The following is a 17226-nucleotide window of genomic DNA, read 5'->3' on the forward strand; positions in this document are numbered from 1 at the left end:
TCTAGATGAGCCACAGGATTCCAATGTTTTACAGGACAATTGCAACATTTAAGAGGCATTTGGATGGGTATTTGAATAAGAAGGGTTTGGAGGGATATGGGCCGGGTGCTGGCAGGTGGGACTAGATCGGGTTGAGATATCTGGTCGGCATGGACGGGTTGGACCAAAGGGTCTGTTTCCATGCTGTACATCTCTATGACTGTTTGGTATCATCTAAGAGTCAGAGGGAAAACAGGTGCATATTAAGACTAGATTCCCTACAGTATGGAAACAGGCCCTTTGGCCCAACAAGAATACACCAACCCTCCAAAGAGTAACCCGCCCAGACCCATTCACCTATATTTACTCCCAACTAATGCACTAACACTATGGGTAATTTAGCATGGCCAATTCACCTGACCTGCACATCTTTGAATTGTGGGAGGAAACCCACGCAGACATGGGGAGAGTGTGCAAACTCCACACAGACAGTCGCCCGAGGCTGGGATCGAACCTGGGTCCCTGGTGCTATGAGGCAGCAGTGCTAACCACTCAGCCACCATGCCACCCTATTTGTAGCACATATTAACAATATCCTGACAAATTCCTACTTAATTTAGGGTGCTATCAAAAGAATTGGTGGGCGTGTAAATGCAATGTTGCAGACTTAGATCAGGTAGTTCCGTTGTTATTGTAGAAATTGAAGTTTAAGGTGGGAAGATGTAAAAATTAGCACAAACAGGATTCTGAAGTACATCTGTATACTCCTTACCAGGTGGCAACTCTGATTCACCTGAAGAATACCCTTTTACTTGATTGTTAATACTGTGGAAGTTTGACTAATATGTTCAAATGCTGATCATGATGAGAAAGAACACGAAGGAAAAGCATAAAATTAAAGAGCCCAAAGAATGTTAGAAATAAAGCAAAAGGAAAAAAGTATTAAGAAAGATAACTTTGCTGGGAAAAGCAGGAAGTCCAGCTCTGTACAAGAACAAATTTAGGCAGCTATGGAACTTAACAATTAGTTATTAAGGAGGAACAAAAGCCTTTGACAGATCACTTTAAGTGAGCTCGGATACTGCCTGACCTACTGTGTTTTTCTAGCACCACTCTAATCTAGATCACTTCAAGTACCTACGAGGAAAGACAAAAGGGGTTTGAATAAAGAGTTTAATGAACAAGCACATGAGGTGGAAAACAATGAGGAATGAGTTTAAGGCATTAAAAAAAAAGTCAGTAATCAGGTTTAAACAAGGACATGAGGTAATGAGTATGTGACCAAACCTAAGAGATATCAATACTTATTGTCATCACCCGAGTCAGTACAAGGGCAGTTTCGTCATTGCTATTCTATAAAATGTGATCAAAAGACTAACAAGTTCATCACAAGCACAGCAGGAATGCGGGAAGGGCATCATATTCAACAGCATGAGTTTGGTTGACATGTTTAGTGGACAAAAATTTTATGAATACTAAAGATTGTGAGTGCCATTTTCGGAGTAGTCTGAGAGAGCAGAGGTTGGTAAATGCTGGTACCGCTACTCTGCTGAGGTTTTAGAACCTCTAAATAGACTAGGGCTTGGTGTCTTGTTACTCTGTAACTGTGATACTGTAGTAAATGTTTAAATAAATGTGCTAAACCTTTAACGGACTGCTTGTAAGAATTTTATTCCAGGCAATTGAATGATCACAGGGAAAGAACCAGGTAAAGTTCAGTAGACTCCAGTAGGGAGTCCTCCCTTACCCACTGAAGCTCTCGGGAAGGCTTCAAAAACGAGTCTGACCAATTACCATGTTTGCTACCTGACACAGAATTAGAATTAGCTTTATTGTCACATGTACTCACATGAGGACAGTGAAACGTTTACAAGTCACCACTTATGATGCCAGATTAGGTACAAAGGTGCCTAATTACAGATTCTGAGGAATAAATTTGAAAAATACAAAAATCATAATAAAATAGAAACATAAAGAAATAAAAAGTTTCAGAATTACAGTCCTTCCACCCCAGCCCATGCCTCCAGACTACAAAAGGAACAAAAAAGAAATTGTATAAATAAATAGTTAATTCTCTGGGGGTATACAAACACAAATACAGGGCTTTGAAGTACTGTATTCAAACCTAGGTAATAACCCTTAATCCCCTTACTAGTGACAAATTAATCTATCTCTGACTTAAACACGCTCAATGACTTGGACTAAGCCTTCTGCTGCAATGAGTTTTACATATTCACCACACTCTGGCTGAAGAAATTTGTCCTCATCTCAATTCTACACTTTGAGGCTGTGTCCTTAGGTCCAAGTGCCTCCTATGACTCCACATCCGTTGGAGACAGTTGAGGAAGAGTTGTTAGATCTGAAGTGTGAACTCTGATTTCTGTCCACAGATGTTACAATTTCTATTTTTGTAACTGTGCATAGGCCTTCAGTATTCTGTAAATTTTAATGAGATCCCCCTCATTCTTCTAAACTCCATGAAATACAAACCCAGAATCCTAAATCACTCCTCATATGACAAAACCATCTGTACCAGGATCATTCTTGTAAAACTCCTCTGGATGCCCTCCAAGGCCAGACATCCTTCCAACTGAACCTGGATGTAGATAAATGTGAGGTACTGCAACTTGGAAAGGCAAATCAGAGCAGGACTTATACACTTAATGGTAGGTCCTGGGGAGCATTGCTGAACAAAGACCTTGGCGTGCAGGTTCATAGTTACTTGAAAGTAGAGTCACAGGTAGATAGGATAGTTATTTGTAAGAATGTGAACTTTCCTTACTTGCATTGACTATAACACAACTCTAGCCCCATTAGTTTAAATGGTGCATTGACTATAACACAACTCTAGCCCCATTAGTTTAAATGGAACAGCTATTATGCGATTTTCTTATAACACAAGATTGCACGGGACCAGAAATATTGTGTTATATCTGAACCGACTGTATTTCAGAACCCATGGTTGTTTCTCTCCGGTCCAGGTGATTTTCCATCTTTCAGCTCCCACAGATCTTTTCCTTAGTGATGGCCACTACACTCACTTCTGACCCGAGTCTCAAAGTTCAGCTATGCAACTGGTGTCTTCTACCATGAAGACAAAAACAAAGTACCTATTCAGTTCCTCTGCCTTTTTTTTGTTTCATATTACTACTCTCCAGCTGCAACACTGCCTGGTTCAGGAATTGCACCATCTCGGATCATAAGACCCGACAATGGATAGTGAGGAAAGCTGAGAAGATCATCGGGGTCTCTTTTCCCTGCATTAAATTTGTGAGAGGTAATTTCGGTTTAAACTTTAAGATGTGCCTGGACCACAGACTGATCTATAATAAAAGACAAAACTTTTGTTTCTTTTCTAACAACTTGGGGGCTCGTCATCCGGGATCAACACTCCGGCCGCAAGGGGAGTTGAGGAAGGATATCGGAGAAGGTGCACCCTGCTGAGTTCAGCAGTCCCTGATTCCTTGCTTGTCGCCCCGCGCGGCTTGAGCGAGTGATATCCGGGAGGCTCAGGAAAACAAAGGAGGGGTGTACCCGAGGCAGTGGGGACGGTTAACGATCGAGTAATTTCGGTGCACCGAACCCAGGTAAGAAAAAACTTGCGGGGACCGTGTTTCCGGAGGACTGGGTACCTACGGGGTGCCTGTGGATTTTTTCTACAGAGACGTGGGACTCAGGAATCTAGAGACCGGGGCTCGCCTGTGAGGGATTTTGCAGAGACCGTGTTTGAGGAGGAACGTGTACCTACGGCGTGCCTGTGATTTGTGTCACAGAGACGTAGGACACAGGAATCCAAAGACCGGGGGTGCCTGCAAAGGAACCTGGGCGATCACGGGACTGAAGGTCCGGGAATTGGCTACATTGTGATAGATTATCACGGGAAAAATACGAAGTCCTCGGAAATGGGAAATAAGGGATCTAAGGTGATTAAGGGAAAGGTAGGCTTAAACAGGGACAATGACACATACCCCGGGGTACCTGACGATAGTCCGTTAGGGAAAATGCTAAATAATTGGGATCAGGGTGGAAGAAAGGGAAAATCTAAAAGGAAGATGGTAAAATACTGTCAAAAGTGGTCCCAGAAACCTATTCAGGGCGACTCAGTGTGGTGGCCTAGATTCGGTACTGACGAAGACTGGGTCCGGCAAGCCCTCATTTTATATGTCAATTCAAAACCTGATGTTAATCTGGAAGAAAGTGATTATGCCCTTTGTTGGCTGCCGGTTACGATATCTTGCCAAATGCAAGTAACTAATAAAGACTCGAAAGGGCAGAAAGAATGGGACCCTTTAGATCACTTACCGCCGCCCTACGTGACCCCGTCTGCCCCACAAAATGTTCCTTCGGGTGACGACGATTCAGGGGAAGGGGAAGAAAATGGGGAGGAATCACAAACTACCTCAGGGGTACAGACCAGATCTCAAGCTGAAAAGGGTCACAGACAAAACCCTGTCTCGATTGCAAGAATGAATCCACTCCAGGAAGTGCCCATGGGGGGCGAGGAAGGAAGGACGGGATATGTGAACGTTCCCTTGATGAGTACTGAAGTACGGAATTTCAGGAGGGAGATGAAGGGTCTTCTAGAGGACCCCTTGGGACTTGCTGAACAATTGGATCAGTTCCTGGGTCCGAATACTTACACGTGGGAAGAGATGTGTTCCATCATGAAAACATTGTTCTCTAGCCAGGAGCGTCAGATGATACGACAAGCTGCGCTCTTGGTCTGGGAGAGAGAGGGGGGAGAAGGAGGGGAGCAGAAGTTTCCCCTCACCGACCCCGAGTGGGATAAGAACACGGAGGGAGGACGGCGCAACATGAGAGACATGCGGGAATATTGGATAAAAGGAATAAGACACGCAGCCCCGAAGGGGCACAATTTTACCAAGGCCTTTGGTAATCATCAAAACCCGGAGGAAACCCCTACGGACTTCCTAGACAGGATTAGGAAGAATTTGCAGCAGTTTGCTGGGGTGGACACTGAGACGGACGTGGGGCAACAACTCATACGGGTAGAGTTTGTATCAAAAGCCTGGCCGGACATACGAAAGAAGTTAGAGAAAATGGATGATTGGGATAGTAAATCTTTAAGTGAATTACTACGGGAGGCGCAAAAGGTGTTTGTGAGAAGGGACGATGAGAAGCAAAGGAAGGCGACAAAGATAATGATGCAAACGGTGCAACAAATGACAGCTGGAAGAAAGGAAAAGGGAGAGCCGTGGCAGAAACAGGAAAGGGGAGAGTCGTGGCAAGAGCAGAGGAAAAGAGAACCGTGGCCGGAACAAAGGAAGAGTGGAGGAACGTGAGACCGCGACAGGGAAACGAAGAGGACACTCAGATGTTACTATTGTAATGAAGAGGGACATTTTAAACGGGAGTGCTCCCGCTACAAGCGGGAGGTGAGGTCGTACGCCCTGATGGAGGAAGATTAGGGAGGTCGGGGGTTCCTACCCTTGGGGCAAAAGGACTATCGACAGGAACCCCTGGTAAACTTGAAAGTAGGGCCCCAAGGATCGGAGATCACATTTATGGTGGACTCGGGAGCCGAAAGATCAAGTATAATCCAAATACCTCCCGGCATCCGAGCAGGAGGAAAAGTTATGGGGGTATCTGGAATTGGAGGACATAAATTACAAGTCCCAGTGGTGGAGGACGTGGAAATTGGATATGAAAACAGAACTACTAAACGAGACCTCCTTCTACTGCCATCGGCGGGGTTTAATTTGTTAGGAAGAGACTTGCAGGTCAAACTAGGGATCGGAACGGTACCAAGTAACGGGGAAATGGTGGTAAGGTTGTTCGCCCTCACCGAAGAAGATGATCAACAAATAGACCCGGAAGTTTGGTACCGAGAGGGGAACAGAGGGGGTCTAAACATCAAACCTCTCCAAATCACCATGTTACCAGGAAGAGACCCGGTAAGAAGGAAACAATACCCGATTGCTATGGAAGGACGGGAGGGGTTACAACCTGTGATAGAAAGATTAATCACAGATGGACTACTGGAGGAATGCATGTCCCCTTTCAATACTCCAATACTCCCTGTGAGGAAGCCGGACGGGATATATAGGCTGGTGCAAGACCTGCGGGGGTTGAATAAAGTAGTCCAGGCTAGATACCCGGTGGTACCTAATCCCTACACGTTAATGAGTAAAATTCCCCCCGAACATGAATGGTTCAGTGTAATAGATCTGAAGGATGCTTTCTGGAGTTGCCCCCTTGACGAAGAAAGTCGGAACCTTTTTGCCTTTGAATGGGAGAATCCCTTCACAGGACGAAAGCGACAGTTAAGATGGACGGTCTTGCCGCAGGGATTCACGGAGTCACCTAATTTGTTTGGACAAATACTGGAGCAGATCTTAGGAGGATTTCAGTGTAACGCGGAGAATCAATTGCTCCAATATGTCGATGATCTCTTACTCTCAGGACCAAGAGAAGAGGAGGTACGAGCAGACACCGTTGCCCTGTTGAACTTCCTGGGGAAACAGGGTCTACGCGTCTCCAGGACAAAACTCCAGTTTGTGGAGCGAGAAGTAAGATATCTGGGCCATCAAGTCAGTAAGGGGCACCGCCGTATCACGCCAGAACGAATATCAGGAATTACGGGTATGCCAATACCCAGGACGAAGAAGGAAGTCAGACAATTCCTGGGACTAGTAGGGTATTGCCGGATATGGATTGAAAGTTACACCACTTTAGTAAAATTTTTGTACGACAAACTGGGACAAGAAGGACAAAAGGTGGACTGGTCAGATGAGGAGGAGCAGCGATTTAATATTATTAAAAATAAACTGATTCGAGCTCCGGTATTGGCTTTACCCACCCTGAAGGAACCGTTCCAGTTATATGTTAATAGCGCCGGCGGAATTGCCCAGGGTGTGCTTACTCAGCTGCGGGCAGGGAAACGTCAGCCGGTTGCATTTTTGTCAAAAATGTTAGACCCTGTGTCATGTGGATGGCCGACCTGTATACAGGCAGTGGCAGCTACGGCAATGTTAGTAGAAGAGGCCCGAAAACTTACCTTTGGAGGAAGGATCACAGTATACTCCCCACATTCGGTTAGTGCCATACTGGCTCAAAAGGCTCACCGCTGGTTAACAGACTCTCGCATCCTAAAGTATGAGACGATTTTGATGACCGGGAACGATCTCAATTTTGCAAAAGATCTCAGTTGCAACCCAGCCCAGTTTCTGTACGGACGTCCTGCAGACGGGGAACAGGAGCATGATTGTGTGGAATTTGTGGACTTGCAGACCAAAAGCCGAGAGGACCTGCAAGAAGCCCCGCTGGGTGAGGGACAGGAACTGTATATCGACGGGTCCTCCCGGTGCATCAGTGGAGTACGATACAGTGGCTATGCTGTTATAGATGGTGCAACGAAACGGACGATTGAGTCTGGACGACTGCCCGGGAAGTGGTCAGCCCAATCCTGTGAGTTGTACGCCCTCCAGAGGGCCCTGAAGTTGTTGGAAGGGAAAGTGGGGACCATATATACTGACTCAAAGTATGCATACGGAGTCGTTCATACTTTCGGGAAAATCTGGAAAGAGCGAGGATTGATAACTTCCCGGGGAAAGGAATTAGCTCACGAACAAATGATCAGCCTAACGTTGGAAGCCCTGGCGTTACCTACGGAACTTGCAGTAGTCCATGTACCCGGTCACCAGAAGGGGTCGACACCGGAAGCGGTGGGAAACCGGCTGGCAGACGAGGAAGCCAAGCGGGCAGCGGTCGAAAAATCCGTCCAATTGTTAACGTTAATACCGTTGAGGGAAGGGCTCGCTAAACAACCCGTCTTCACCCAGGGGGAGATTGATAAAATGGATCAATTGGGTGCCCGGCTAGATACTAACGGGAAGTGGACGGTTCCTGATGGGAGACAAGTACTGAACAAACAGATCACCCGGGGTATTCTGCACCGATTACACCATCAGACCCACTGGGGGGTGCAAGCCATGTGTGACACAATCCTGAGAGACTATGTATGCAGGGGGATATACACATTAGCCCAACAAGAGGTAGTCGGATGCCCCACTTGCCGGCGTATTAATCAGAAAGCCATGCGTTCTATGCCAGCTGGTGGTCAGCCCCTAGCGATTAGGCCATTTCAGAGGATCCAAGTCGACTTTACAGAATTACCCCCAGTACAGAGATGGAAATATCTGCTAGTAATAGTAGACCATTTCACTCACTGGGTAGAGGCTTTCCCAACTGCCAAAGACGATGCACCAACCGTGGCCCGACTGTTGTTAGAGAACATAATCCCGAGATATGGCATAATGGAATCTATTGACTCCGATTGCGGGACGCATTTTATTTCTAAGCTACACCATTTGATCTGTAATGCCCTGGGTATCCAATGGAAATTCCACACACCCTGGCATCCTCAGAGTTCGGGTCGAGTTGAGAGAATGAATGGCACGCTCAAGACCCAATTGACTAAGCTGATGTTAGAAACTAAGTTACCCTGGCCAAAGTGCCTGCCCATTGCCCTAATGAGGATACGTACGGCACCTCGCCGAGATGTCGGGGTTTCCCCCTATGAAATGCTCTTCGGATTACCGTATTGGAGTAAGGTTGATGGATGTCCCACTCTACAAGGGGGGGATGTATTTATCCGAACCTATTTACTGGCCTTATCCCGTTCTTTTGCAGAACTCCGGAGGAAAGGTCTCTTGGCTCAGACTCCGCCACTCGACTTCCTCCTGCATAAGGTGGAGCCCGGAGATTGGATACTTGTTAAGACCTGGAAGGCCGAAAAGCTCCAGCTGCGGTGGGAAGGACCGTTCCTGGTTCTGTTAACAACTGAAGCAGCTGTTCGGACGAAAGAAAAAGGGTGGGTCCACGCATCAAGGATAAAGGGGCCTGTTCCGCCTGAAGAAGAAAGCACCTGGACATGCGAGCAAGGGGACAAGCCGTTGTCGGTAAAACTGAAAAGACAGCAATAATGAACTCTACTTGGACTGTATTGGTGGGGATATTGATCAGTTTACTCCTGTATGTGGGGGAGGGTGAGGGGAGATGTGACAAATGTCGAACTACAGTAAGACTTGGGATTCGAATCTATTCGGGATCATTTGTGTCCCATTCCTATGTGGACGATAGGTGTTACGATGTGAGTGCACGCCATGAATGTTGGGAGGATGGGAGACCCTATTATCAGGTATATAATAAAGGATACGGTGGCAAAATCCATGGATGCCCTATAAATGACCGCTGGGTGTGTATTAGCAAAACTGGGAGGTGGGACCTATCCTTCGTGTTGCTCAGGGAGCAGGTTGACAGAGTCAAGGAGACCAAGATACAGATCCCTGATCGGGGGTTGGGGAAAGAGCAAGACCGTCAGGGAACGGTCGTGCTCCCTAAAGTGCCATCTGTATACGAAGAGGTAGAAGGACAGATTGAACTCCCTGATGTTACACAAAACCTGTTTATTGATCTCACCTCTAGAATAGCCACTGTTTTAAATGTTAGCAATTGCTGGGTCTGTGGGGGGCCGCATATGTCAGAACAATGGCCGTGGACTGGTCAAAGCTTAGACATAGGGGAATTGCTGCAAACCACTTGGACTCATGACAACGACAGAAAAAGCCAGGGGTGGAGACTGACAAACAGCCCTGAGGGCCAGTTCTGTATTGAAGGCAAGGGGACCGTGAAGGTAGGGATTAGCCCCTGTCAGAATATATTGGATGCAACCACGCGAGTATGGTGGCCTGAGAATATTGCTTGGTACATTGCACACCGAGGTCATCAAAATTGCATTCGGTTACGTTCTGATTCCTCCTCTTACGAGCTAAGTGCTGACCCTTCCGATGGCATGAAAAGAGTGTGGAGAGGTGGTTGTCAGGGGAATCAATGCTGGAATAATCCTGTCCAGACTCTGCCACGGGGTCAACAATCCGAATACTGGAATTGCAGTGGTCCTGGTCCTTATGAGGGCGTCCCTGGGGTAAAGGAGTTGTGGGATGACGTTGTGAGGCAGGGAGGGCCTGCTCCAGATGGCCTATTTTGGATATGCGGTAATCAGGCATACTCCAAACTGCCCATGGGATGGGCTGGGGTATGCTTCCTAGGTCTAATACGACCTGCGTTCTTCCTATTACCCCGGGAGGAAGGCGATGATTTGGGAGTTAAACTCTTTGACTCCCTGCGTAGGTCGCCAAGGGATATCCAAGTCAGTGATTGGGGGGATGAGTGGCCACCGGCCCGGATTATTGAATACTATGGGCCGGCTACTTGGGCACAGGACGGATCATGGGGATATCGCACTCCTATCTATATGCTAAATCGAATTATCAGGCTCCAAGCAGTCGTAGAGGTCATTACTAACCAGACTGCCCTGGCCCTAGAGCTGTTGGCTCAGCAGCAGGATCAGATGAGGGCTGCTATATATCAAAACCGACTTGCCTTGGATTATCTGTTGGCCTCGGAGGGGGGTGTGTGCGGGAAATTTAACCTGACAAACTGCTGTCTAGAAATTGACGATAATGGTAAAGCGGTTTTGAAAATTTCCGATGAAATTCGGAGATTGGCCCATGTGCCAGTACAATCTTGGCGTCCTCTTAGTGGCATCGGATGGTGGGATGGTCTCCTAGGTGGTAGCTGGTGGCGCACGGCGTTGCTGGTGGTTGGGGGAGGCATGATTCTTCTTCTCGTATTACCCTGCCTAACTCCCTGTATTCAGTTTTTAATTCAGAAAAATATTTCCCGACTCCAGGCAGTGGTGGTTCCACAACATGGGACACGGGAACTTAAAGTGATGTTGCTGCGAAAGACCAAGGATTTCCCGGGCCCTTGAGGGAAGGGGGGCTTATCTTGGTCAGGCACATCTTAAAGAAAGAAAAGGGTGGAATTGTGAGAGGTAATTTCGGTTTAAACTTTAAGATGTGCCTGGACCACAGACTGATCTATAATAAAAGACAAAACTTTTGTTTCTTTTCTAACAACCATTTTATATACTCAAAAGTAGAGTAGTTTAAATTGTGCAGAATGCTGACAATTTGTGAGCGATAGTAAAAACAAGCAGGCTCTTGATTGATGAAGCCATTCACACAGCAGGGAAGGATGAGTCCTTGACTGATAAGACTCCAGGATGGGGGAACGACTTGAGACATCTGTTTCAGATTAAAGCCTTTGACTGATAAGACTACAGGGTGAGAAAAACAACAAACTTTGGAGACTCTGGAGCCTTTTGTTGCAGACTTTGTGATAAAAATAATGATGTTTTTAAGAATGTGAACCTCATGGCTTGTTGGAGCCAAGGAGAGGAGGGACTTGTGCTATATATAATGGAGACTTTGTAAGCCTCAGCGCGCCTTTTCTTTAAGGGTGCCCGACTCTGCAGACTTGACTTGTTAATAAAACTTTGTTTTCCTGAATTTGTCTAGAGCGATTATTGAGAAGCGATATTCGTTTCTAACAAAATTCTTAATTTAAATCCTTCTCCCTCCTACCATCTGGTAGAAGATACCGGAGCATTCGGTCTTGCACCGCCAGACTGCGCAATAGTTTCTTCCCCAAGCCATCGGGCTCCTTAAAACTGTATGATCGCACTCTATTCCATTTGCAATTTTCGGACGACTTTTTGAATTGCTGCTAAAGCAACATTTTATAACTGATCATTCATTGTTACATTGCAAAATGTCCACCACTGTGCCTATTGTCTTGTCTTGTCAGGAATTACTGCTGCCTTGCATTTTTCAATGCACCTTATGCTGCCCTGTGTATGACTGTACTCTCATGTAAAGTATATGTTCACATAGCACTTTGATCCTGGACGAATGCTGTCTCATTTTGATTGTATCAGCTGTATATGGTAGAAACAACAAATAAAGTTACTCTACTCATTTATCAGCAATCAAATCTCCACTCTTGCCTCTCTTTTTTCTTTTATTCATCTAAACTTCTATATGCAATCTTTTGTACTACTAGCTAGCTTACCCTCATATTTCATGGTCTTCCTCCTGTGCTTTTATAGTTATCACCATCTGCTGGTTTTTAAAGGCTTCCCAAATTGTACCTTTTTTTGCTTTCATGCTGTCCCTGGCTTCCTTTGTCAGCCATGTTGCCTCACCCTCCCTGCAGAATGTTTCTTCTTCTGCTTTGCCTCCTGAACAACCCCCAGAAGCTCCCACCTTTGCTGCTCCATCGTCTTCCCTTCCAATCAACTCTGGCCAGCTCCACCCTCCACTTCTCAGCAAGTCCTTCATAGGTAATTGTATTGATTTTTTTTTTAAAATGTCACTATTGTGAAAGAGTGTCATCTGAAAGACAGTTTAACATCTTTAAAATTAAACTTATTTAAAATATTTATCAGTCCTAGAAACCAGCCCTATGATGATGCTGCATCTGAATCTGTTCTGTAACCTATATTTTTCAATGGCCCAATTTTACACAATATATACTTTGTTCTTTGAAACCAAAATATTGATACAGATAAAACTGATATTTTGTTAAAAAGTGTTATAATTATTCAATTTACAAACATTGATGTCAATACAGGATACGTAACATAAACAGCATATTCATTGACTCGACACTGAGCAGTGGCTGCTAGTGCACTGAAGTAGGTCGTACATGTTTAATTCACACTTCAAATCCCTTGCTGCTAATGCAAACAAATATCTAAAAATTTAAAAGATTAGCCCCTCTGGCAGAATACTAATGCTGGGCAGGAGATAGATATTGGCAATATCTGAATGTTCAAATTTAGATGGCCTTCTTCATGAGGTACTTGGCCTGAACCTTGATGGAGCGCCCGGGGGGGAGGTGGTGAAAAGAAACACGTGCGCGCGCAGCGGTCACGGCGGTTGACTGGGGGGGGAGGCGGGACCGAGAGCGCGAGAGCAACAGGTTCACCCCTGTCCCGGCTAATAACGTCCCTGAGGCCGGGGCAGCACAGCACATCAGCAAGTGTCCCAGCTCTTGTCACCGTCTTCAACGTCCCCTTCCTTCGAAGCAAAACGAAGGGGTGAGTTGTCGGACCTAAATTTAGTCGCGCCTTTAAAGGAGGCCTCGTTCCTCCTGTTCAGACGCGGGTTGACGACGTTTGTAGGATCTTAAACAGTGAGTCGTGTCGAGTCAGTTTGTCTTTTCTTGTACTTGACAGCAGAGGCCGGACTGCGCTCACAAACTGTATTTGCTGCTCAAGCCCTTTTGTCTCGTTGCTTCGTGGCAAATGTAGCTGCAATATTTACAAATGCAAGCTGACCACCTATTTCGCTGCCACACAAAAGTGTTTCACTTCAAGCTGTTGTGCGCCTTGTAAACTATTATTCAAAAACACCTTCCCTCCCCCCACTCGGTTTGTATAAGTATGTGGAGGTCACCCGCAACGAAATCGAAATACCTTATAAGAACAACTCGTGTACCCGTCACGTCATCTGCATTTTGCATTATCTTACAACGCTACTTTTTTTATTAAAGCAATTGCAAGTTGCGAGGAAACACTGGCCTGGGGAAGAATGTATATACACTGGTCTGGAGTGTAACAAAGGTAGTCAAATTTTGTGGTGTGAATTTGGAATGTTTTCTAGCCTGTTGAGCCGAGGTCAAGTGCTTCCCAAAACATTTACCAATGTTAGCCAGTTTTAAAATCCAAAGAGTAACGCCACTTCAGAAACAAAACCACTAATATTTACTATATAGTTAAAATAAACCGACATTAAAATATGAAAAAAAGTTTTAAAGCACGTTAAATAGTTTTTATTAAGGCTCAGATTTCAAACAAGTTCAGTATTTTTCCCTAACGATTAAAGATTTAGAAAAGCCCTCTTCTTCTCACTATCCGCCCCCCACCCCTTAACTCACTCACCCGCCAGACCCCCTCCGCCTTTTCTTCGACTCGTTGCTGGTGACCTGCAAAGCGGAGTCTTAATCCTGGAGCAGGGAAATTGCATGACAGGCCAACGAGCGGCAAACACGGTCAAGTTTGAACCAACTATTTGCCTTCCCCGCTCATCCAATTTACCTCACGTTTTGCTAAATCCCGGACCCTAGCTGCATCAATTTGCGCACAAACGTGTCAGCCCAGTCGAACGGAAGGAGATTCCGAAGTTAAACAGTACTCTAGGTCTCTTGGCAGAATTGACCATGCGCGTCTAGGGCTGACATCTCTTTATGATTACCTATGCTGTTTGAAGGGGGGAGGGGAGTCTTCCAACCCCAATTTGATCCTTCACCTCTCCCCTCTACCTCTTGTGCTGGCCCCTTTGGATCTTCAGGGTTATCTATTTTTCTCTCTCTCACTTCCTTAAAGTCTTTTTCTCTGTTTTACACTCAGCCTTTAGTATCTTCGTTTCATCCTTTCACTTTTATGGGAATTTCTCTCTTTCACCCTTTTGAAATGTCTGATTGCCACTGCTCTGACTCTTGCATTCTGACCTAATGAACAGGTTGGGTTGCTCAATACCAGTGTGTGTCTGGGACTACCAGGACTAACACGTGGTTCACTTTGGAGTTGGCCACTTAATTCAGGCAGCTGGAGGCCATTGATCAGTGTCTGGTGTGAGCATCTTGAGTTTGGCCACTGACCTTTCCCTTTGTCTGTCTTGCAGTGTGGATATCCATCTGGTAAGGGTGGCTGAGATCCCAGTTTTGCTTCTCGGGCCAAGTTCCCCATAGTCAGGATCGGCACAGATGATTTACTATAATCTGCCAATCCCTTTTCTTCTGTTTTCTAAAAATCTGTTCATGGGATATGGGTATCACTGACCAGGCTAGCATTTATTGCCCATTCCTAATTGCCCTGTAGAAGTGGTGGTGAGCTACCTTTTTGAACAGCTGGAGTCCTTGCATTGTAGGCAAACCCAGAGTCTTGTCATGTCCCTCATGGGGTCCTCTTTCTCATCCTTCTCTCTCCATTTATTTATGGGGGCTGATCTGTCATGAATACTTTCTTCACTACCATTTTTTTAAAGATCCATGTATTAGGAAGTCATAGATGTTCAGTTAATGAGTATAGTTAAAACTTTGAGATCAGTACATTTTGGACTGTAGGGCAGGAAGATGTTGTTGAGGTAACAACTTGATCGTGAACTTACTGAATCCTCCCACTTTCTCCAAACAAAAGGAGTAGCCATGGGCACCCGCATGGGCCCCAGCTATGCCTGCCTCTTCGTAGGGTATGTGGAACAATCCATCTTCCGCAACTACACTGGCCCCACCCCCCATCTTTTCCTTCGCTACATTGATGACTGTATCGGCGCTACCTCGTGCTCCCACGAGGAGGTTGAACAGTTCATCCACTACACTAACACCTTCCACCCCGACCTCAAATTCACCTGGACAGTCTCGGACTCCTCCCTCCCCTTCCTAGACCTTTCTGTTTCTATCTCAGGCGACCGAATCAACACGGACATCTACTACAAACCAACCGACTCCCACAGCTACCTGGACTACACCTCCTCCCATCCTGCCCCCTGTAAAAACGCCATCCCATTCTCCCAATTCCTTCGTCTCTGCCGCATCTGCTCCCAGCAGGACCAGTTCAAAATACGTACAACACAGATGGCCTCCTTCTTCAAGGACCGCAATTTCCCCCCCGACGTGGTCGACGGTGCCCTCCACCGCATCTCCTCCACTTCCCGCTCCTCCGCCCTTGAGCCCCGCCCCTCCAACCGCCACCAGGACAGAACCCCACTGGTCCTCACCTACCACCCCACCAATCTCCATGTACAGCGCATCATCCGCCGTCACTTCCGCCACCTCCAAACAGACCCCAGCACCAAGGATATATTTCCCTCCCCTCCCCTATCAGCTTTCCGTAGAGACCACTCCCTCCGCGACTCCCTTGTCAGATCCACAACCTCCACTCCCGGCACCTTCCCTTGCAACCGCAGGAGGTGCAACACTTGCGCCCACACCTCCCCCCTCACTTCTCTCCAAGGCCCCAAAGGAAACTTCCATATCCGCCACAGATTCACCTGCACCTCCACCCACATCATCTACTGCATCCGCTGCAGCCGGTGTGGCCTCCTCTATATTGGGGAGACAGGCCGCCTACTTGCGGAGCGATTCAGAGAGCACCTCTGGGCCACCCGGACGAACCAACCCAACCACCCTGTAGCACAGCATTTCAACTCCCCCTCCCACTCCACCGAGGATATGCAGGTCATTGGACTCATCCACCGCCAAACCACAACAACCCGATGGTCGGAGGAGGAGCGTCTTATCTTCCGACTGGGAACCCTCCAACCGCAGGGGATGAACTTGGACTTCACCAGTTTCTTCATCCCCCCTCCCCCCACCTTGTCTCAGCCGGATCCCTCCAGCCCGGCACCGCCTTCCTGACCTGCAGTCGTCTTCTTGACCTCTCCGCCTCCATCCTACTCCGACCTATCACCCTTACCTTGACCTCTTTCCACCTATCACATTTCCAACGCCCCTCCTCCAAGTCCCTCCTCCCTACCTTTTATCTTCTCCTGCTGAACACTCTCTGCTCATTCCTGAAGAAGGGCCTGTGCCCGAAATGTCGAATCTCCTGTTCCCTGGATGCTGCCTGACCTGCTGTGCTGTTCCAGCAATAAAGTTTCAACTTTGATCTCCAGCATCTGCAGACCTCACTTTCTCCTGAATCATGGAGTAGGCTTGAAATGCATTATAGCCTCCTGCTGCTCGCATTTTTAAGGAAGATAAGCTTTGCCACCTTGCTAGGGGGTGTTATTAAGATCCACTGGGCCAATTGCATCAGTGAGAGAATCTGATTTACCTCTTGCTAGACAGACATTAGGGTAGAAAGTGAGGTCTGCAGATGCTGGAGATCAGAGCTGGAAATGTGTTGCTGGAAAAGCGCAGCAGGTCAGGCAGCATCCAGGGAACAGGAGAATCGACGTTTCGGGCATAAGTCCTTCTTCAGACATTAGGGTGTCAATACAGTTCTACCCTGATTCATCTTCCAGCTGATGTATTAAAATAAGAATTAAATGAATAAAGGATCTATTTTGTGCCGTATTGAATTTGATTTACATTATACAATAAATACAAAGGAGGAATAATGTGCAGGAGCCGTGAGGCTTCTTTGACCATCATTTTTTGTGTAAGTGTATTGTGATGGTATTGAGCTATACAGATGTTTGCATTTCATTGTTTTTCTGTTGCAACTATTTTAAACCTCCATGATCAGTTTAGTCTGATTTGCTAATACCAGCGTCATTTGCAAAGACTATTTTAAACTGTAATTGCAAAGTATGGCCCTATAGATGTTACCAAGCAAAAATGATGAACAGAGAAAGACCGAAATGATGTGTGGCT

General features: G+C 46.4%; 1 protein-coding gene across 3 annotated transcripts in view; it reads left to right on the forward strand.

The window, feature by feature from the left end:
- The first annotated feature begins 12805 nt into the window (after window positions 1-12805).
- The window catches only part of LOC122554443 (5'-AMP-activated protein kinase subunit beta-2-like), a 45425-nt gene continuing 41004 nt past the window's right edge, over window positions 12806-17226 (forward strand). For 2 of the 3 annotated variants that reach the window (XR_006312998.2, XM_043699502.2), the window contains exon 1: window positions 12806-12946. The gene's annotated coding sequence lies outside the window, so the exon portion shown is untranslated. Of the gene's footprint in view, window positions 12947-13401; window positions 13472-17226 lie in introns of all 3 variants that reach the window. The other variant, XM_043699503.2, reaches the window with a different exon arrangement.

This window comes from Chiloscyllium plagiosum, unplaced genomic scaffold, assembly GCF_037043375.1.
Source record: "Chiloscyllium plagiosum isolate Xiang-an unplaced genomic scaffold, Cpla_swu_hap1 HiC_scaffold_9, whole genome shotgun sequence".
NCBI classification, from domain to species: domain Eukaryota; kingdom Metazoa; phylum Chordata; class Chondrichthyes; order Orectolobiformes; family Hemiscylliidae; genus Chiloscyllium; species Chiloscyllium plagiosum.